The sequence below is a fragment of the Falco biarmicus genome, chromosome 1 (assembly GCF_023638135.1).
Source record: "Falco biarmicus isolate bFalBia1 chromosome 1, bFalBia1.pri, whole genome shotgun sequence".
Lineage (NCBI taxonomy): Eukaryota > Metazoa > Chordata > Aves > Falconiformes > Falconidae > Falco > Falco biarmicus.
In genome coordinates, this window is record NC_079288.1 from 122,155,400 (window position 1) to 122,177,326 (window position 21,927).

The 21,927-nt window shown below is 39.5% G+C and overlaps 1 protein-coding gene across 19 annotated transcripts in view; it reads left to right on the forward strand.

The window, feature by feature from the left end:
* Positions 1-21,927, forward strand: part of SORBS2 (sorbin and SH3 domain containing 2) — a 231,883-nt gene that overhangs the window by 40,785 nt on the left and 169,171 nt on the right. For 15 of the 19 annotated variants that reach the window (XM_056325888.1, XM_056325913.1, XM_056325995.1 and 12 more), the window contains exon 1: positions 18,780-19,323. The exons of 1 other annotated variant lie outside the window; for it this stretch is intronic. The gene's annotated coding sequence lies outside the window, so the exon portion shown is untranslated. Of the gene's footprint in view, positions 1-18,779; positions 19,324-21,927 lie in introns of those variants that run through there. 3 more of the 19 variants (XM_056325904.1, XM_056326025.1, XM_056326033.1) reach the window with 3 other exon arrangements.

Below are 21,927 nucleotides of genomic sequence, written 5' to 3' on the forward strand. Positions count from 1 at the left end.
AATAAGTGAGACAGATCCAATACAGATGTGACCAAAAATACTGCTAGTATTTTGACTTCACTCCACAGACCATATATAGTGCAGGCAAGAGGAGCACTACTGCTTCAAGGATAGCAGAGCTGCCCTGAGAGGGGAAAAGACTAGACAAATTTATTTGTAAAGGGAAATTTTAGAATTGGTACACTGAGATCTGGATAACTCCTTTAAAGCAGGTAAAGGACTTCATAGATCTTAGGAATACTCTCTTTGGGTGACTACTGTTAGTTTAGTTTAAGCTGACCTAGATGGGGAGAGGTTAGTGTGCTGTTAGCAGTTCTTTAGGTTGACTGCTACTCTGAAGTCCATCTGGTCTGTTTCATCCCTGCCCCAACTGAAAAAAAAAAAAAAGACCAATGGGCAAGACTTGTCAAATTGGTAAGATACCTGGTTATATTTCTGTATTTCTGCAAGCTTTGAGATGCTAAAAATATAAGTGAGGTAATATAACTTTATAGACAGTTTGTTAGAATGGAACCAAATTCTTGTTTAAATAGACAAGGCTCTATAAGAAGACTTTGATATGGCTAAGCTTCTTTTTAAAGTGCTTTTCTGCGTTTGAGTTTACTTTTGACCATCAACTCACTATAGGCAGATGCCATTAAAGAGAGCAGAGGCTTTTCAATAGCTTCTAAAAACTGGCAGAAGGGATCTTAGCTGCATCATCAGCTTTTCAGCTGAAGTTTGAGCATCCTTATAGTGATATGTAAATCAGCATGAAATTATGAAAGGCAAATATGATGGTACCCTTTAACAGTAACTGGAAGACTTAGTTGAGTGTTAAAGCAGACACTGATTTCTCTTGCTGAAATGGTACTGAGAGGAATTTTGTGAGAAGTTAATGATAAACATCAATTAACACAATTCTGAAGCATGTTAAACTTGAAGGTACTAAAACTAGTGCAGGGCTTTTGAAGAAATTCAGACTAGGTCCTTCTCAGTTTAGCACATCAAACACTGACTTCTCATCATAGTTTTCTATACACTGATCCAGCTACTTACTCAGTTAAGGCTCCTACCTACCACTTAACCAAATGTTAGTGCTAATTCTGGCATCTCCTGTAGGTGGGAGCCCTAGCAGTGGAAGAGGCTGAGTTGTTTTTCTGTTCTCTTCTGAAGTATGCTCTTAGCAAGCCAGTCTTTCAACAGACTATATATAAACTAAGCTGATGAATCTCAGAAATGCACATACCACTTTGTTTATAGACCTTCAATGAATGCTAAATCATTGACAAAGTGTGAAACTGTAACTTTTCATCTAAAAAACCTGTGAGTCTGCTCATTTGTTTGGAATGTACAGTATGTGATTATGTAACTTGATGAATAGGTGACATCACTGATGACCTATCACAAAAGCTGCACTTTTGACTACGATTTCTATTTGTAGTATTCCAAATATCAAAGGTAAGAATATACGTTTGGCGTAGTTTTTATGGCAGTATTATCAACATAAATTGCTGCCAGAATCAGAAGTATTCAAAACCAGAAGAAGTGCTATAAAGTTTTGAAACGAAGTTCTGACTGCAGAGGAATTTTAAGAGGAAAAGGTAGAAAACATTTAAAGAAATAGCTATTCGTGAGGGCATGAGAGCAGTGTCATCTTTTAGCTCAACTGATATAATGGAAACATGTTCCTCAGGATGTAGGTAGTAATGAATGGATGCTTTTCTTAAACAGTGTTCTAAAAGAACATCAGCGTGGGGCAAGCTGCAGTAAGTGATAATAAATGATTCAATAAAGCTAACTCTTCAAAAGCTAGGAATTTTATTTGACAGACTTTGGCTTCCTTGAAAATTCCTTAAGTTTATCATTACCTTTCATGCTGGTGTCGTGTAATGTCCTGGACACTAGAGCTTTCCATTTGTTGAAGGGACTACAGCAACAGATTCAGAGTTATGATGAGGACATACATTATCACTCATACTTTATTCCCTCATTGTAGAATGCCTGTTGGAGTCCTTAAGAAACTAGCTCTGCATATTTCCCAGCCCTCACTGGAAGTGTTAGAAGGGCAGCTAGGTGCTGTGTTTCTGCAAGTTTTTGATTCTCAGCAGTGTTCTCAAAGTGTACACATTCCTGCAGTGTAAGTCTTCAAGTTCTCAAAGCAGATGCTTATAGGCAGGCTTGGTCACTGGGGTGCTGCTGGTGGAGCCTAGGGCACAGTCATGTTATTGGTAGAATGTGAAATGGAAGAGGTGGAATGGCTATATTCATGCTTATGTGTCTCGTGCAGGGTCTGATGCCAGCTGCTGCTGTTCAGGAAATAAGGGACAAAGACCTCGTGTTAGGAAATACAGTGATTTCATTGGCTTTTCTGTGAATGCATCTGAGACAAAAATCTTTACCTCTTCCCAACAGAATTTATCTTCAACTTAATCTAGTTGTTTGGTACATGATCTTTCTCCTATCATCTACCTGTCCTATGTGATAGGATATGGCTAATCCATAGACAACAAACCATTTTCATGTGGCTTTATCCATAACCATTTACATGCTTCAGGGTAGTTGTGAAAGAGTCCTGGTAACTGTAGTGCTATTGTCTAGAGGATCATCTGGCAGAATGCTTGCAACTGCCTCAAAGATCGCCAAATCGCTTGTTGACTTAGGTTTTCAGTTACTGCACAAGAGAGAAGTGCAATTTCTCAGCATTTTGAAAATTATCTTGCATCAGTATGGAACACTAGACAAAGTTTTATTTGGAGCCTGGGAATGCACATATACCCACCTAGTATTCCCTTGAAAGGTGTTAACTGTCCAGAATCAAAAGTAACTCCTCTGTTCAGAGTTGTTATCAGTAATTCAATTGTAGCTGCTGATTATGATTAAAAGTTCTTACCTTGAGCTATGAAGGTTCACACAGCTTCTCTGGTTGAACAGAGGTCATGCTTGCAGTAGTCTTGAAACACAAATCCTGATGCCATATGAAAGCATCTATAATGCATGAGGTCTTGACCTTTATTTTAATACATACATCAGACAGGGCTATCAGTGTAACTTCTGTCTCTCGTTTCACCTATTACTGGTACCAGCTCCCATTAATAAAGGTATATAAAGTGTAAAGGAAAATATAAAAAAATGTGAGAATCCTGAAAATCATGGCCTCTCCTACATCACTTAAATCTTTTCACATATCACTTCATGGTGAGACACGTCTGTTCACCTGTTCATTTACTGACTGTAGTTACCTCTTTGGGAAATAAATGTCTGTGAAGTAGCAAAAGGGTTTACTGTTTAAAATTTAGATAGGTGATCGCTGAATGTTGTCCTGAGGTTTCTTGGCACTTTGAAAATTGATTTTATTATTATTCAGGAGATCAAATGACTAGAACTTAAGGGATTTATTGAAAAGTTTTGGAAAACAAATCAAAAAAAGGCAAAATTGAGCATGTCTGATTCTTTTAACAAGGTACCTTTTAAAGCTTTGCTGCTTTGAATTTTTATTTCAGTAGGAAGACTTAGTTCAATTAAGGACCTGATGGCTTTGCACAGCTTTGGAATGATTTATTTTTTCCACTCAAGTTTCTAACTTCTGCCTAAATTCTAAAAGAGGGAAATTTTCAGCTTTACACAGTGAACATCTACCTCTTACAGGCTCTTGGAAAATGCTTTTCTCATAGGGAAAGAAAAATCATGACTATATTATCACTTTTTGATTCTTCTCTGCGCTGTGAATCATGCTTTTCATGTTCTTTTCCTTTTAACAAATTTAAAAAAAATAAACACTTTTCCTTTCAATAAAAAATATGATTTGCCAACATTTACTTTGGGGATTCCATGATTACAGTCAGAACAAAAGCCTCAAGTGTACCTCAAAGTATACCTCAAATACTTGTTAAAAATGAACTCCATTAGTAATTATCTGTAAGGGAACTTCTAGTACAGAAGCACTGAAAATAATTGGGTATGGAATGTGTTTTTCATTGCAATCTACAGAAATACTGAACAATGAAACTGAAATTTTTGTGGTGTGTTTTCTTAAGACTTACTGCCACTTATTTTCTTGATACCACAGTTCTTAATAGTAAAGTGTCTGACAAGAAACAATGTGTAAACACGTGACTGAGATTTGTCTTTATGCAAAGCCCATGAGCTATTCCATGGGCAATAAAATACTTTCTCTATTAATTTTATTTTCATATATGTTCATATCCCTTGCTATTCATAGCACAAATTATAAAGTCTCACTTTTTCAGTCGTGTATTAGGTTGTTCTAATTGGGAATACTAGATGTTGGGGGAAAATTAACCATCCACCACTATCTTTTTATTCTGACAAAGCCATGGCCATCTGTACCAACAAGGTTACAAAATATTTTTTAAAAGCAGAGCAGTGTTTTAGTTCCTGGGAAACAAGCTGTAGCGGTGCAGATGGTTATAACTAGATCTTTTTATTTGAAATTAAGTTCTGAATGACCTGGGAGAAATAAGGTAAATTTACAGGCCTTGTGTGTCAGCATTACTGTTCTGTAAATGCATGTAAATCAGATGGTCTAGCCTGGTTTGAACCAATTTGATAAAGCAGTGTTTAATAAGTCGGAAGAAATAAATAAATCTGGGTAGAACGTCTGCATCCTGAATGCTGAAGACTCTTTCTTCAAGAGTGACTCTGGCTGTGGTCCCCAACCTTTAGGGTTTTCCTAGCACGAGAGTAAATGATTTGGAACCGTGCAGCTGTTGTTCAAGTCCTAAAGCTATAGCATGGCTGACCTGCTCTTAACTTGGTGATTATTTGTACTTCTGCAGTGAAGAAGTGGCAGTGTGACAAAGTACTGTCTTGTGCTTTGTTGCTGCCATTAACAGAAGAGTCAATACTGGGGTTTGCACTGCGCTGCCAAATTCAAGGGGAGCAGTGACTGTACAATGCATTTCTCCTTCCCCGTTTTGGAATGCTGACAAGGGGTGGGGAAAATAAGTGGTTCCCATTTTCTCTGCTTTTGTAAAGGACTGGTATGGGTAAGAGATGGAGAGTTCACATGCCCTATTTTTTCCTTCTGTATCCTTGAATTTAGAGTTAAGATCTGGTACCTTGAGGATTTGCACATTGGAATGGGAACTGGGAGTGCAGTTTACAGTTGCCTTGTAAATGCAAACTTGTTATGTGCTCTGAACTGGAAAACTGAGTTGTATTTCAGATTGGAGCACTATACAGAAAATACTATAGTTCAGTCTCCTCACACATTTTCAAAACTTCAAGCTCTTGTTTCATTTAGAAGCTTGAACATTTAAAAAATTACCTTGGCCAATGGAAAAAAAACTTGGTACTCGTAAAAGGTGATAGTGTATTCAGAGTTTCTCTAGTTAAAAAAATACAACATTGGGAGGAGGAGAAGGGAGGGACAGGTCATCAAGTTTTCTGATAACTCAACAGAATTAAAAGGGAGGAAAATATTTGGAATTCTCCTCCAGACTAAAAGGTAATAAAATTTCTCCTGTCTGTTGCATACTTACTTCAGTCTTGTTGATTATAAAGTCAGGTTTATTGACTGTATGTCAGCATTTTCAGATGTAAAGCTAAAATACAAGGAGCTGGAAGCAGTGATAGTGTGAGGCAGGCAGCTGGGACTATTAATTAAGGCCTTGGCCACAGTAGAGAGGCCTGCTGACTGAAAGAGGTAGTAGTGCAAATCACGTATCTGCCTGTGAAGACTGATGGAGGGACCTGAGGTTGGCACTGGTATAATGTCAGATCACAGGGACTATCTGGGGAGGTGGACAGAAAAATGATGAAAGATGCAGGAACCTGAGGTTTCTCAATGTGGCAGTCATTGACCTGTAAGATGATTTTGGGCAAATTGCTTGTCTATGCTTGCTTACTTGCCTCAAAAGTGGCAGTATTTGTTGTCTTCGAAGTGCTTCTCTATTATACTAACATTGTTCAATTATTATTTTTTTTTAGCTTTGAGTATTTTGAAGTTACTGAAAATCTCTAGCTCAAGAAATCTTGATCTGTATTAATACTAGTTAGCTACAAAAACAAATGGAATGCATGTTAAAATTCGGTCCCAGGCACTGATAACTGTCTGAAAAAGATAAGGTATAAGTATATTGTAGATAACATTCATACAGCATGTATTATTACATCTAATGAAATGCTTACATAGGATTGATAAATTGAGTACTGCTGAATTTAGCCTGGCTCTGGTGAATAGCAATACTTAACAGCTAGCTTTGCAACTTAAGAAATGTTATAGAAACCTTGTACCTTCATCCTGATTGCCATCTCTTGCCATAAAATTAAGTCAAGCTTTTCTGTTCATTTTTGGCATTGAGACATCTTTCTCTCTGTTTCTGAATGAAAGATAAGCTATTCAGAAAGGATACCAAGAATTTGATCTTCCTTGTCCTGTTTAGTGACTCTCTGTGAGGAGGAAGTGTAATAAGTTCCTCTTTGTTCACATACATTCAATAGAAACCAGGTAACTTATTACCAGTTTCATATTTTCGTGGGTAAAGTTACAGGCCTGTCATGGAACAGTAGTGTATGCTGTGCCACTGTCCTGTAGTCAGAGCCAGAAAGATTTGTTAACCTTTCTGCCTTTTAACCTGTACCATCGTTCCTCTGCTTAATAAGCATGAGTGTGCTGTAGCTTCTAATAAGCAGCAAAAATACTGTAGCCAAAGATGATCAGTTATAAATTAAAAGTAGCATAGTGGGTTTTGTTTGCTTGTTGCAGTTACTGAGATTTGCACTTAAAAATGCTTGTGGACTGATTCACAAATATCTCTGAGTCTCTACTGAGGAGCCCTAAGAAAAAATGCAGTGTTTCCTGTCAGGAATATAATTTTGCCAACTGCTATTTACTAACTTCTGCAAAAACAGGAGCCAGAGTTCAGTGTGCTCTGTGAAGCCTGAACAGTGCAATTACACAGTGCACTTGGGCAAGAAAGGAAGGAAAGCTGACAAGTTATGTATCAGGACTACTAGTCTGCATAATTATTTTTCTCCCTGTTTTACTAGCCTAAAGTCTTACTAATCAAAACTGTCTTCGTTACCTGGCAGGGCCCAAGCCTTCGATTTTTCCCTAGCAAAACCCATTTTCAGAAATGCGACCCTGAAACATTTGAGGAAAACAGAAATTTTCCCTAGAACTGCTGCTCAGGCATCGAACTTTTGTGGTATTACTTCGTTTCAGCAAACGGAAATGTCCAGGTGGCTGTTATAATCCCCTGGCCGTGCCACTCAGCATCAAGAATAGTGGTACTGTCAGGATGCTCCACTGCAGTCTCTGTGTTGTTTGAGTACTGAATGTGTGTGTAGGCAAAAGCTGGAGCTGATAGCATTTAAACTGACTGCTGCAGAACTACCTAGCATAACTGCAAATTAACCATTCACGCTTCAAAACAAAATAAAATCTATACATAATCTTTCTGCAGTACCTTAATATCTGACTAGAAAACTGCAAAAAACTTGTTTTACATTGATTACAATGCGTGTGTCCAAAATTACATAAAGAAAAATCCCACTTAATTTCTTAGACTGTTTCATTTAAGGATTTTTTTTTTTTTTTAAACTAACTTGATAAGTAGGGGTACATGGTCATATAGACTTCTTCCATTCTCAATAGTTCTGAGATTAAAATCAAAGCCAATGCCTTTTGGAATTGAGTAGCCTCATGCCTGTACTCTCTGGAAAGCCAGTAACTGGATTTTGGGGGTGGAATTTTCATTTCACTTACTGCACATCATACTTCTTGAGGGACCTACTACATAACAAATAATATTTTTTACTTGGCACTCTGAGTATCCTGGTAACAAATCAGTTATCAAACAAGATGTATCAGATCTCAGTTTGTTTTTCAGCAATAATAAAATAATTACATTATGCTATGACAGTTTTCATCTTTTAAAGGGGTGTTTCCTAAGACTCTGGCAAGCAAATTCCCAAATCTTTGAGGTACTATAGTTTTTAAAACTGCACAATCTGTTCTCATGTTTTCCATAGATTTAGACTTGTACTTTCTATGTGCAGTTTTTGTACAAAATGAGGTTTATTGTATCCAAAAATGTGCGCTGTAAAAACTGAAGACTTTCTGAGGGAGTTCAAAACTGAGTTGGAATTTTGTGATGTAGGTGTTTTTGTTTAGCTCTTCAAATGCAGAGAAGATCATGCTACCAAGTCATCTATTAGGTACTTAAACAGTAGTCTTTATTGAAGTTTTTTTCAGCACTACAGATATCTAGTGTTAATGCTACCTAATGTCTTACAATTTAGCTCTTTTAAAAAGACATCTGCTGTGCTGTGCTGTTGAACATTGCCAAGTGTGATTGCTAGCCAAGGCCTGTTTGTCCTTTAGTTACTGATAGTTTCATGACTGTGCTCCAGAGATGTGACAGATAATCAGCTGCCTCATGCAGCTGGTAAAAGGTAACCCTGACCTTTCCTACAAACAATTAGTGTCAATTATACTCACCACCTACATCCTTTCCTCCACTGTGGGGGGGGGGAAATGATCGTGCTTTTCCTTGTTTTGTTCTATAGTAAGTAAATTTAATAAGGAATAAGTAAAATTAGCAGCCCAGTACCAGAATTTTCTGCATAATTTGAGTACTGAATTGTATCACCTGGGAAACTGCTGTAGATTTTGTTTTTCAGGTATTCTATCCCTTGCATGAATTCCTGATTTCAAAAAGGAAAAGGTACTTGAAAGAAATTCCAGATGAGGAACAAGTCAGCTGATGAGGTCCTGGGTAGATACTGACTTTCCCTGTCCATTAGTAGCACAACACTTGAAAATTACTATTACACCAAACCAAGTGTTTGAAAATAGTATACTGAATTTATTTTACGTTGTAGACATTAATCGGGTAGCTGTAAAGATCCCAAGAAGGTTGTTAATACCCTTCTGAAACTTGGCTTTGGACTGATCTTTCCATGACATTTCCTTTTCATGATAAGCAAGAAAGTCTTTCTTGATCCTATTCTTGAAAAAGTCAGTTGCAAAGGGTAGAGGTCTGGCACTTGTGATTCTGAATTCCTTTGGCCATGTCCCTTGCCGTAACGAGGATGAAACTGGATGCATGTAGCAGTACTAGGTGGCTACATAACTTGCAATTGGATTTTGTCTCCCAACTTTTATGCAGATGAAAACTCTGAAGTTGTGCTACGCATCAGGTATAGACTGATGTTGTATAGAACTCTACACTTCGTAACGTTTTTGTGCGTTTGGCGCCAAAGTGGTTCCTGGAGTCTGGAAAGCACTTAAATTACAAGCTTATATTGTTTCATTTCTCAGAAATGGTGATATGGGAGCATTGTATACAGGGGGTTAGTTTTTCAGAGGGAGGGGTTCAACTGGGTATTAAAATGGTTGGGGTTGTATGCCTGTCACTTAACTATTTACTGTGAAAGAGACAGATGAAGGCCTTGATCTAGCAGAATTACAGTTCCATCTTCTCTGTACCAAGCATTGTTCCAATGCTAAATGTTATTTCTTGAACTGATACTGTTTTCCTTTGTCTACCCTAAGCTCAAAAAGTATAAATTCTCTCCTTTGCTTGTGTGTGTTATTTTTGGTTTTTTTTGTTGTTTTTTTTTAAATGGCAAAGCCGGTTGCATCAACTCTCTGAGCTGCCTGGAGGAGGAAGTTACAAAAAAGTAAGCATTTCAAACCTTTGGATCATCCAATTCACCTTGGTGCAATATATGCTGCTGCTTGTCTACTGTATCCTGTCTTTCCTTGGGGTCACTTAGGTCATTTATCCTGGCTGAGGAGGGAGATAATATTGGAATCTGCCTTTGCCAGTGAGTGGTGAGTGCACAAGGCACAACTGCATCAGCTGGTAGTATGTAGTACCTCTTGGGCTTAGCTTGCTAAGGAGTTGGGAGACAGGCTGTCAAGTACCAGTGGTGTTTTACTGTGCTGTTTTTACTCCTTCACTCTTATTTTTGTAGTAGGGTAGTTTCATAGGGTTTTGACTCCTTAACAAATGATACTTTTTGTGATAAATTGTATCAGTCCAAACCTCAGATCATCAGTTGATAGGCAATATCTGGTTTTAATTGGTGCATGGGGCTGTCCTTTAAAATCCTCACTGTGTTTTTGCTTGCTTTGAAGTATATTACTATGGAAACAGTATCAGTGTTATGAGCTTCTAAATCTTTAATACATTTGAGTTGTCTTGTTTTCTTTCGTCTTGTGTGAATGTAGTTGTTCTTTTCCTCCTGCACTATATCTGCAGCTTGTTTTGGAAAGTGATGCTGAGCAAACTCTTCACTGTTCCCTCCTTAAAGTTAAATGCTAGGAGACTGTAGTATCCAAACATTCTCCTACTGAAGATTCTGATGTTGCCTTTCCTGTTTCTGCTGATCTGAGTTTGATTCTGTTTGGAGAAATGAAAGATCTAAGTTTTTGTTCCAGAGAGGAATAAATATGACTATTAATTGCAAAGGAAAAACTTGGGCAGTTGTTTTTTGTTGTATCACAGAATGGTTGAGGTTGGAAGGGATCTCTGGAGATTGCTGGTGCAACCGCCTGTTCAAGGAGGGCCACCTAGAGCCAGTTGTCCCGGATGATGTCCAGAAGGCTTTTGAGTATCTTCTACGACACAGACTCCACAGCTTCTCTGGGCAACCTGTGGCAGTGCTCAGTCATTCTCACATTATAAACATGTTTGCTGATGTTCAGACAGACTCTCCCATGTTTCAGTTTGTGCCCGTTGTCTCTGGTTCTGTCACTGGGCACCACTGGAAGTAACCTGGCTTGGTCATCTTTATGCCCTCACTTCAGGTATGTGTACACATTGTTGAGCCTCCCTCTGCTGAAGTTTCTCTGGCCTAAACAGTCCCAGCTCTCCCAGCTGTTCCTCATGAGAGACCCTCCAGTCCCTTAGTCATCTTTGTGCCCCTTTGCTGAGCTCTCTAGTATGTCAGTGCCTTTCTGGTACAGGGAAGCCCAGAGCTGCACACAGTATTGCAGCACTGCAGGTGTGACCTCAGCAGCACTGCACAGGGGGGGAGGCTCACATTCCTGTTTGCATGTTGCAGCTTTCTCCTCTTTAGTGCTAAGTCTAGTTTGAGCTTCTATGACAAATAAACTCCTTGAGTATAAGTGGGGTACTTGATGGAAAACTGGCAGCAGACTTTTAAAAATAATCGTGTTTCATAATTTTATACCTACTGCTTTAACACTGTTCAAGACCAAAAAGTAACACAGAGTTGAAAATCACTTCAGGCAAAAGGGAAGTGAATGGTGAATTAGATTTAAGAAGCCCAATCGTGGCTCAACCCAGAAGGTAATTAGAATCTGGAAGTCTTGTCACAAAAATTTGATTCATTTCCTTCAGGATAAAGGATTTATTTAGTAGGTGATCTGTGCTAAAGTTCCTAATGTGTTATGTTACATTCTGAAGAAAAAAGCTACCAAAAAAGTACAAACTCTTAACCTCTAAGTAGAGGTGGATGCTGCTATTATTTGTTTAAGCAGTTCTGGAATGCTTTGGCATTGTTTCACTTCCTAGTATAAAAGAAGAAATGACCTCTTCATGAAAAGAATGCTGTGGATAAGCTGGTTGGTACCTTATCAACTTTGCTATTGTGGTTATGCCAGCCAGACGTGTTAGTGTGACTTAGACATACTCTGCTATGGTATTTGTACTTCATCAGAGGTGTTTTGAGATTGATTGGTGACCTCATCTGGCATAGAGAGCTGCTGCCAAGTTCTCAGAATTGATAAAATGTAAGCCCACTGTACAAGGAGTTTTATTTAAAACTTCCTGGTTTCAAAGAACTTTGGAAAATATGATGATTTCCTAGCTTTAGCATACCTGTTTGCTACAGATGTGCTTACTCATCTACTCTTCCCAAATCTTGCTGTTTTTAACAAATGATGGTCTGAAGTATCATAACTGTTTGTATATCTTTCAGATGCTTTTGAGCTTAGGTTTTGAATATTCATTTTTTTAGAACTGTGCAGTGCAAAATCCTGCATGCAACGTGTGTGAGTTGTAATCTGTAAGGAAGGGCAAATTTTTACATGTCCTCTGATTCGCTCTGAGGAGTATCAGAGGCAGATAGGACTAGACCAACAAGCTTTCTATCACCTAATAAGCCAATCTAATCAGGCAAGAACACCCTTTTTGAGTTGAGAGCCACAAGTATGGTTGTGTGTCTAGGGGAGTCTTCTCTATTTTTAGTAAGCTGGTTATCTTCTGGCTCTCAGCATCATGAAATGTTGGAAGTACAGGGTGGAGGAGCTGAAAAGAGAACAGTTGGAGCTGATTTTGTAACTTAATTTCTTCTTTGCTTTTCCTATGCCAGATTGAACAAAACTAAATTGGTCAGAGGCATATTAAGAAACAGATGTAGTTTGTTGGGTGGTAGTGCATGGGGTAGAAAAATACAGAAATGTGTAGGTGGCTGACAGAGATTGATGCTGAGGGGAAAAAGGAATATAGATATGGACAAATGGATCGTTAAAAAAACCCAAACAACCAAAACCACCACCCCAAACCCCACATTCTAATTATTAGCAATGACTCTGCTATCGCTATATTTTAAGTTGCATAAAATAGAACAATTTTAATTACTTCTTCTTGGTTTGGGCCTTTGTTCCAAGCAGGCCTGAGGCAGAATTAATGAGAAGCTACAGGTGTGGTGTAAAAGCCTTTTGCAAAGCATTTGTTCCAAGAATTGTGGGCAACATTTGAAAAATCCATGCTCCTGCTCCACTTTCCCACCAGTGACCTTTTCTTCCTACCAATTTTTTTTCCATTTCTCACAATTGATATTCTATACAATTAGTGATTGGAAGTTAAGAATTGTTTCTCAAATAGGAAAAAAAAGAATGCATGTCCCAATTAGTAGAGCATGAACAAGTAGTCTAGAAATGTAGTGGTAATAAGGTGCATGCGAAGAAATTATATGAAGCCAGCTTTTGAAACGAAGGGTCAGGGGTAGATTGCCAGATCGGGATACATGGGCCTGAGCCTGTCTGGCAGCTGCTCTCAAGGAGTTGCAGATCTGAAGCAGTGGTTCGAGGAAGAGGAAGTGCTGCCGGTGAGAAGCTGCAGTTTGGTGGAACACTGGCAAATAGCTCAGGGCTGTGGCTTTGGGTTCAAGGCAAGGAGAAGGTGATGGCAGGATAAAAACAGAGAAGGTGAAAGCTTTGGATTTACATACTGCAAATGAAGGAAAGAGGAGGCTTGGAGACTGAGTGACAGCTCATCTTCAAAGTAGCTAACAGTGATATTTGATAAATACTCATACACTTCAGGCCGAGAGGAGACGACTGGTGCCAAAGCAGGAGGGAGAAGAACTTCTTGTCATGGATATTTGTCTATTTGCTTCTTCTATAAATTGCAATACATGAGGAACCTGTTATTAAGCAGTTAATAACATTTTCACTTTAGAATTCTAATTGCCCTACTCTTGTAGCAAAGATGGGAAAACATTTGCATTATGTAGCTATCAGTCTTATATTTGTACTTTTAGGCACGAGTGTCAAATATACAATAAGCCTTCATAATGCATGCTGTCAGGGTTGTTTTTCCCCTAAATTATGGAAATTTTGTGAATTTTGTAAATTTTGAAATTTGTGAAATTCCAAATTCCTTGTGATAAGTTCTTAAAATTCCAGCACTGTTAGCATTTCAGGCCTCTGTGAAATCTGATAGAGCCTTACTGCTGAGACTGATGTTTGGTGTCCACAGGAACTGAGGCTTGTAAGGATCTCCAGTTCAGAATGGAGACAAAACTTGATTTTTGGTGGGTACTGGGAATTGGGTGTTCTTCAGAATTTAAATCGATCTGAATTTCTGCTTAGGTTGTGAGTTAATGTAGCTTAATAGAACTGTCAGCACATGATAAAATCAGGACTGGAAAGCTTCCAAGTACAGATGGACCAGATAAACTATTAATTGTCTTGGCATTTGTGCATTTCAAGTAGGAGTTTTTCCTCTTTTGTTGTTGTTGTTGTTGTTTGGTTGTTTGGTTGGTTGGTTTGGGTTTTTTTATGTTTGTTCTGGTTTTTTTTTGTTGTTGTTATGTTTTGCTTTAGGTTGCAGTTGATGTTTTGCTTATTTTTCAAGAATTAGGAAGATAACTTTTATAGACACTTACTGACCTATGTGTTAGTTTTGTTTTGAAGGTTTGCTGTTTTCTGTTAAAACCAAATATTTTAGCACTGATTTTGGGGAGAACCCTGTATATTAATGAGCTCAAGTTCACCTTTTTATCCGAAATAGTGTCCTAGAGTTCTGAAAACAACATTCATCCATACTATAGCTCACATGATGTAAAGTCTGCTCAGTATTTCATAAAATTTGCGATGTCTTCTTGGGCTAAGTGACAGCAAAGTATGTAGGTGTTTCTAAAACATGGTATGTGAATGGATCCAACTGGTAACCGAGCACATAGAAACGGAAAATAATGGGTCTCTGTTTCAGGCTCTTCTTCACTTCACTTAAAATGAAGCTTAAATTAATACAAAACTGTATGTACAAAAGCTGTTTAATATAATTTTAGCAAAATTTCATATTTGAGAAACTAAATTTTTAATTTTTCATTTTTTTAAACTAAATTTCATCAAGAAGTAGAATACTGAATATGGGATGGGAAATAGAGTGGAAATTGCTCCAGGAATTCAGTAGCATCTTTAAGACTGCAGTAAAACATGAGGGATCTAGTCTTCCTAGGTTAAGACACTTTCATCTCTAATTACAGAAGAGCTTCAGGGTTTCTTTTAAAAACTTTTAAATATTTGCTTTAAAGAAAATCAAGGTTACTTTTCTCGTCTTTTTCTATCTCATTTTATGGCTGTACTACTTGTGATGACTAACATGTCTCAAAGGGCAACTGTGGAAAAAGTATATACATCCTGGGATAAAAATTTCCCAAATACAGCTTAGAAAATGTTTCTGAAGTGCTTTTGTGATTGTTTTATTTAAATGAATGCCGCATCTTAAATACTTACTCATTACTCTGTACAATCTAGATAGAATTCTCTGTCAGCATGTTTGCCAAGTATCTGATTGTATCCATGGTACAGAAAATTGATCAGAGTTGTTATTACTGAGAATCTGAAAATACTAAGCCAGTAGCTGGAGTTCTGCTCAGTGTTCAGTATCTGGAGGAGCTACAAACAAGTTTGACCCTGGATAAAATTAACTATTTTATGTTTGAATTCCAGTTCACTCTTCTGCAGGTTGTGTCTCGGGTAGCTAGTGATAGTGATGTCTTGGGAACTGGATGTCGGGGGTTTCTTCCAGTCACCTGGTGCCTTGGCAAAATTATGTTAACTAGTCTATACTTCAGCATACTCATCTAAAAATATCCATTCTGTTCACGTGCTGCTTTGCATTTAAGCAGGTTGACCAACCAATATAAAAAAACCAAACAATACCCCCCCACCCCCGAAAAAAAAACCCACAAAAACAACAACAAAGACAAACCCACCGTGCTTTGGTCTTTTTAAGTTGTAGACCTTATAGTGACTTTTATTGATACATGATGCTTTCATTATGATGAGAGCAGTCCAATTTACTTTCATAATAGAGCATTTTTCATTTAAATATACCATCAAGTGATTACAGAGATGGAACAAGGATCAGAGAGATTTGTAATTGTTAATGATATTCAGGGTGGCTGAACCATAGGTCTTCTATTTGAATAGTCAAATCTAGGAACAATTACAATGCAATGCAGGAAATAAAATGCTGATTTTTATATAGTCATTGCTTCTTAACTAGAATCTGGTCTCTTGACATTCCTGTCTGTGGATGCCAATATCTTTTAGTATCTGTTCATGTTTTTTAAACTGTTTTAGAATGCACATTTACTTTTCATAAAAATGGATTTTAGTGAAACGTATGCAAATAACAGTTCTTCAGTTGATTGAAGAAGTTATAAGAATAAAATGTTGCTTTAATGGGGGTAATAAGTTCTACATTCTGCAGAGCTGGTTTGAGACAGCTGGATCCTAGTTTGTGAAGGAATATAGCAGGAAGGGCTAAATTACAATGGTGAAGGATACGTTGATACAGTATCTATCTATAGATGAGGCTGAGAATAATGCTTGTTATTTCTGTCTCTAAACTGAAGATTGCTAGCCATGTTCTGGTGAAGGATTGGTAAGTACTAGTTTTCTTTCAGCTCTGACCGTTTTTGATGTGAACAACTGTCCTCCGGGTGCTACAGTGGGATCAGGAAGCTTACTTGAATTCATGTGCAAGTAGGATTTGAGCAAAGATGCCAAATGACGTGTTCTGTTTTCAGATCTGTTCTAACACAGCAGGCAAGTGGTTATCTTTAAGCACTTAAATACTCATTGTAGGGTCAGTATGACTCTGTGCCTTGCACTTGAATTTTTTTATATGAGGGAAGTAGGCTAGCAGCCACAGTCTCAGATGCGTGATTCTGGGCCATTCCCAGACAGGCAGACACACCAGTGTAACTGAGCCTTGGGGGCCTATCAGAGGTTATTTGGTCTTTGGCAGCTGCACTGTGGGTCCAGTTCCCATCCTTGATGTCATGATTTCAGTGGGTTTTGCCAGGAGGAATTTTATGGCTGTGCAGAGCATGCAGCAGAAACTGTTTCTAGGACTTATGTAGAGCTTTTAGGTAATCTCAGACAGGTTAGGTGCTCACAATTTGTGCTTTGTTTGCTGAATTGGAATTATAATCTGCACTTGGATTAAGCGTCTTCTAACTTCTACCTAATCACTTACATCACTGCAGAAAAGTAAGGTGTGCATATGCATGTGTATCATGAAGTTCTATGTGCGTACTGCGAGCAAGAGCTCCATTACTCTTAACTGGATGGAAGTGTGCCTGCATTACAGAGTTCTAGACTGAATTACAAATATTGTAGCCTTCAAACAGGTTTTTTTATTAAAAAAAAAAACACCAGCAAACAACTGAGCTTCAGGAACGTTTTTGTGAAAATACTGTGCTTCCGCTGTGTGTTGAGATACCTGTAGATGTATAGATATGGACAAACATCTTAACTTGAAACTTTCTGAGCTCAAGCCCGTTGATTAAAAACTCATGATTTCTGCTCTTTCAAAAGCTAAGGTTTTAGCCTCCCTGTAGAGAGTATTATGATAGTAACCATAGCAGGTTAGTGTGATAAAGTGACTGAAAACCTGCTTGCGTCTTTGCTCACTGAAGGTTTGGGGTTTTTTTTGTAGTCGGTGACTGTATCAATGCATTAAGAAGCAAGGGACTGGGATGTGCAATCTGTTTCACGTTGCTTATTAACAAAAAAGTTAGTGAATTAATCATGGTGAAATGGTATTCTTGTAATGCAGACCTGTTTTGTTTTAATGCTTACTTTGTGTGTAAATAATTTCTTCAGTAGTTTAATGTTTTCCAGCCAAGAGCTTCAGGATCAGGTTGCCAAATCAGCAGACATCCTTTTTTGATCAAAAACTACAGTGGGACAGTAATCATGGCACAGGAGGTATGAGTTTCAGTAACGGGAGTTGGGAGTACTTTCACCTGGGGCTAACACAGATTCTTAGCCCCAGCTGCAGTTTGAGAGATGTGGACATCCACCTACCTCTTTTAAGGAAGGCTAAGAGGTCATGACACAAGGCTAAATCAGCATTATTGTTGAAGCACCTATTTAAATGTACCAGATGTTTCATCTCTGACACATTAGAAATCTAAACAGAATTTACCTGCTTGTTTCCTGGTGAGCTCCCCTACCCCCCAGACAACTTCCCTCTTGTAATACAGACTTTCAGAGAAACCAGCGCTTACACAAGGGAAGCAGGGTAAAGATGCTGAGGGGAGAAATGTGTAAAATCCACTGCGGTGGACCTTAGCACTCTGCCTGGGACTGCACTGAGAAACCACTGCCCTTGAACCCTGAGAGCAGAAACTCCACTTGGAGTGGCAGAGCAGCAGAGCGCTGTCTGCAAACTGTACTCGGAGGTGGAAGATCTGCTGTAGTCCTAGAATAGTACAACACCGAACAAGGAAACGCCATGATTTGTTACACATACGGAGCCAATCCTTGTTAATGCTAGGAAGGGACGGAAAAATCCTCACCAAACCAATACTCGGACATTTTATGTATCAAATGCAGCATGCTCCGGTCTATTTAACGTTTCTATATGATTTTCAAAGAACCTTAGGTTGAAGAGTGCTGTGTTTGCTTTCTAGCTCTAATTGCTGACTCCTTAGGCAGCTGAGACATGAGGGACAGTTCTTGAAGAGGGGGAGTATTTATAGGCAGTTTTCAGTTGTTCGCGAATGTCTCCTTTTCTTCCTACTGTGAACTGAACTGAAAAATAGTGTTATTCTAAGAAGGATAAAATTAGCTTGCATGCTGATTGCGATGGATGAAGTCGCATGATAAACAGTCACCTTTAACTCCTTAAGGTCAAGAAATGTGTTTACAGACCCGGGGAGTGACCGTGATAACGTCGGGGTTAGCTTTTTGGCAAAAGCCGGGGCCTTGCGGCTGGCGAAGGAGCTGACCATCGCGCGGTGGCTATCCCCGTTTCCCAAATAACGACGGCGGTTTACCCCCAGCGCTTACGCCGTGCCCCGCGGGCGGGAACGTTTCCAGGCCGCAGCGCAGCCGCCGGGCGCTGTGCCGCTCCGCGCTTGGCGTGCCCGCCGTGCCGCGCGCATCCCGGCGCCGCTCGGGCCCCGCGGTGCCGCAGGAGCCGGCGGCGGGGACGGGCGAGGGGGCGGTGCCCCCCCGCGGCCCGGCGGCGGTTGGCTGTTGCCATGGCTCCGGCAAGCCGGGGCGGCCCAATGAGCGGCCTGCGGCGGCGCTGGCAGCGCCAGCCATTTTGCTTATGGGAAACAATGTGATATATTATGCGCCGTGCTTTACCGGGGAATAAACAAAAATCTCGTCGGAGGCGACGGAAGAAACGGGCGTGTTAGTGAGTAATTGCAGCGGCTTAGCGTGCTCGCAAGCTGCCATTTTGGCAAGCCGGTGGCCGCCGTGCCTGCTTAGCCGATCGGAGGAGGTGGAATGCGGGGTGATAATGCTGCGGATCTGCTGTCAGGCAGCGGCGCGGGGTGTTGTCTGGTAAAGGCAAGGCTCCTCCGCAGTGTTGCCTCGGCCGCTCGCTAGCTGCTCCGGGGGAAAGCCTCTGATCCAGGAGAAGGGTGTTGCCCTTCCTTCTGCTGCCCTTGCGTGCCGCTGGCTCTGGGACTCGGGCGCCACTGACAAAGCAGGTGTGCGGCTCGGCTGGGCTCCCTGCTGCAGGCTGGCCACAAGCCCCTGCTCCGGCGGCCGGGCTGCTTGCGGGCGGGCTGGCTTGGGAGCTTTCGCCTCTGGACTCTCCTACAAAAGGCAGCTGCTGCGCATCTCCGCTTGTGCAAAGAGAGGTACGCCTTTGCCTAGACTGTTTCCATTTTGTAAAATAAAACTGAGCAAAACTTCATGCAAGTCATAAGCTTCCTTAGATGCCTTGGCGCTTAAAGGTTGACTTCGGTCAGTGGCTTGTTTAGGGTGGTTGCTGAATTAATTTATCTCATTGCATTTTTGTCAGATATTTCAGTGTGATGTTCTGTACGGTTGCTGATTCAGAAGGACATTTCTGATAGGTGATAAGATTTCACACTTGCATTTTCTACTAAAAGGGAAGGAATTTTTGTTTTTCACTGCTTTTTACTGTCAGGATAACGCGGGTGAAATAAAACATTATAGAACTTGCGAGCATTTCTTAAAAGCGTTACGTCATTGAGTTCATCATTAGTGGAATTCATGCATTGTGCTCAGCCTCAATGTAACTCGATTTAAATTGTCCAACTGCTGCTGTGCAATATGTAGGTCATAATAAAAAGCAGCTTTTTCACCAGCTTTCAATGGACTGCATGCCTCAGTGCTGTGGCTGATTAGTTTGTGGCACATGTACTGTTAAAAGTAGTGGCATTACATCCAGCTCACACCTCCTTTTTAAAGATATTGCACATACCGTGCTAGACAGAGCACAACGCGCCCATTGTGTCCCTCCGTTTGGCGTTCAATAAAAGGAAGGAAACGAGCACTCCACATGGAGCACGAGCACATTAATAGTACAAGACGGTTAAACTTTTATTGAACAACCTCAGTGATTCTGAGACAGGCTAGAGAAGGTAGAGAAACATAAACATGAAGACAAATGTAAGGAAATAATTGAAATGGGAGAGGTCTTCTGGCTGGGTCTGTATGTTGCTGCTGTAGATTTTTGGTGTGAAATGAATTGTGCTGAATAGTTATTAATCACAGTGCATCTGCTTTGAGATGAAAACTGTAGTTAGACCCTGATCAATAAAACCACGCTCACCCACTACAGATGTTTGTGTTAAAAGTAGCATTTGATGAACTACTTTTATTCTCCCTGCGTAATACAGTTTCCTAATTAGCTAATACTGAAATGTATTAAATTATTCTGACAACTGACCAAATATTCTGATTCACCTTACATCTATAGAAAATGAAATGACATTTTGGTCTTAACTCTTATTTCATATTTATGTGGATTTAAGTCCCACTGAGATGAGCCATTTGTTTGAACAGTTGAGTAGGCGTGAAATCAAGTATTCGAGGCCTGTTATCTTTATAGTTAAATTAGTAACCAGTGCTCTGTAATTAGGAGCCAAATTCCAGTGTGTTATTTCTGTACTTATATCCTGCAGAGGTATTTGGACAAACATGTTCAGCAACTATCCCCTAGAAGAGACATTGCGTTTGGAAACAGCAATAGATAAATGGATTGCTAGCGTGCATTTTTTCCATTAGAAAAGCTGCATCTTACTTGAATGGTTCCATGATTTTGTTGTTCAGTGAATGCACACCCCAACTTTTTTTCTATACCTCTGGATAGAGGTCACATAGTAAGTTCTTTAGAGAACTGCTTTGATCTCTGTTCTATAAAGTGGAATGTGCATTTACAGTTTGCTACTACATTAATATTTATGATTGAGTCTGTAATTATGAGAAAATGATAAATGAGCAGAGCTGGTATTTCCTTTAAGGTGTTTGTAAGTCATTAAGAAAGAGCGAGGGACCTTGTGTTATAACAATGAGAAATATGGATATAGCCATATACAATAAGGATCTTGCAGTATGAGGTGAACATAATCTCACTATGAAGAATTTATGGTATAAGAAAACAAGTGAAGACTAGCTATGACTAATCACTAAACGGTGTGCACCTATTAGGTGCTGATAGATGCATCTTATTAGTCTGTGTTTTCTAAAGCAAAATTCTGTGCTCTTTCCATTCTGCTTTTCTCCCTTTGTGGTTTGTTGGGGTTTTGTTGGGGTTTTTTGTTTTGTGTTTTTTTTCCTCCCCCCTCATATCAATTCCCAGCTTCCCTGTGTTTCCTTACTGGCTCTTTGGCAACATCTGATCCCCTCAGAGCTATTTGTAAATCAAATCGGTGACTGTCAGTAATGGCCATGAAGGTGCTGCAATAGTCTGGTATGAAGGAAGAATTTAAATGAGTTAGAGGTAAGAAACAGCGACTAAGAGTGTATGAACTAATTCCAAATGCTGTAAAGTGTAAAGGCACAGAATTGGGTCACTGATGTAGAAATGAAATGGGCATGAAGGGAGAGGGACAATTGTCAGCTCATGATGAACTTAAGTGTACTTATAAGCAGAAGGTTTACAAGAAGACCTTGGCAGTAATATGACACAGGAGACATTGGGTATTTTTGTATTGAAATGGATGACATCAAGTTCCAGTTGAAGTCCAGAAGTTTTTTCAGGTTTTAGTGGACCTACAGTTTTCTGACTAAGAGACGATTACACATGATTTTAAAGTCTGTAGGTTATGCAAAGTCAGGCTTTCTCTTGGTCAGCAGGGATGTAATTAACATCAGCTGTCATGCTTTAACATTACGGTCACTTCAAACATATTTTTTTTTTTTTTAGACATATGACCTTCAAAGGTGACTCTGGGCTGATGTGTTGTGCTCATAAACAGGATACCAACAAAGCA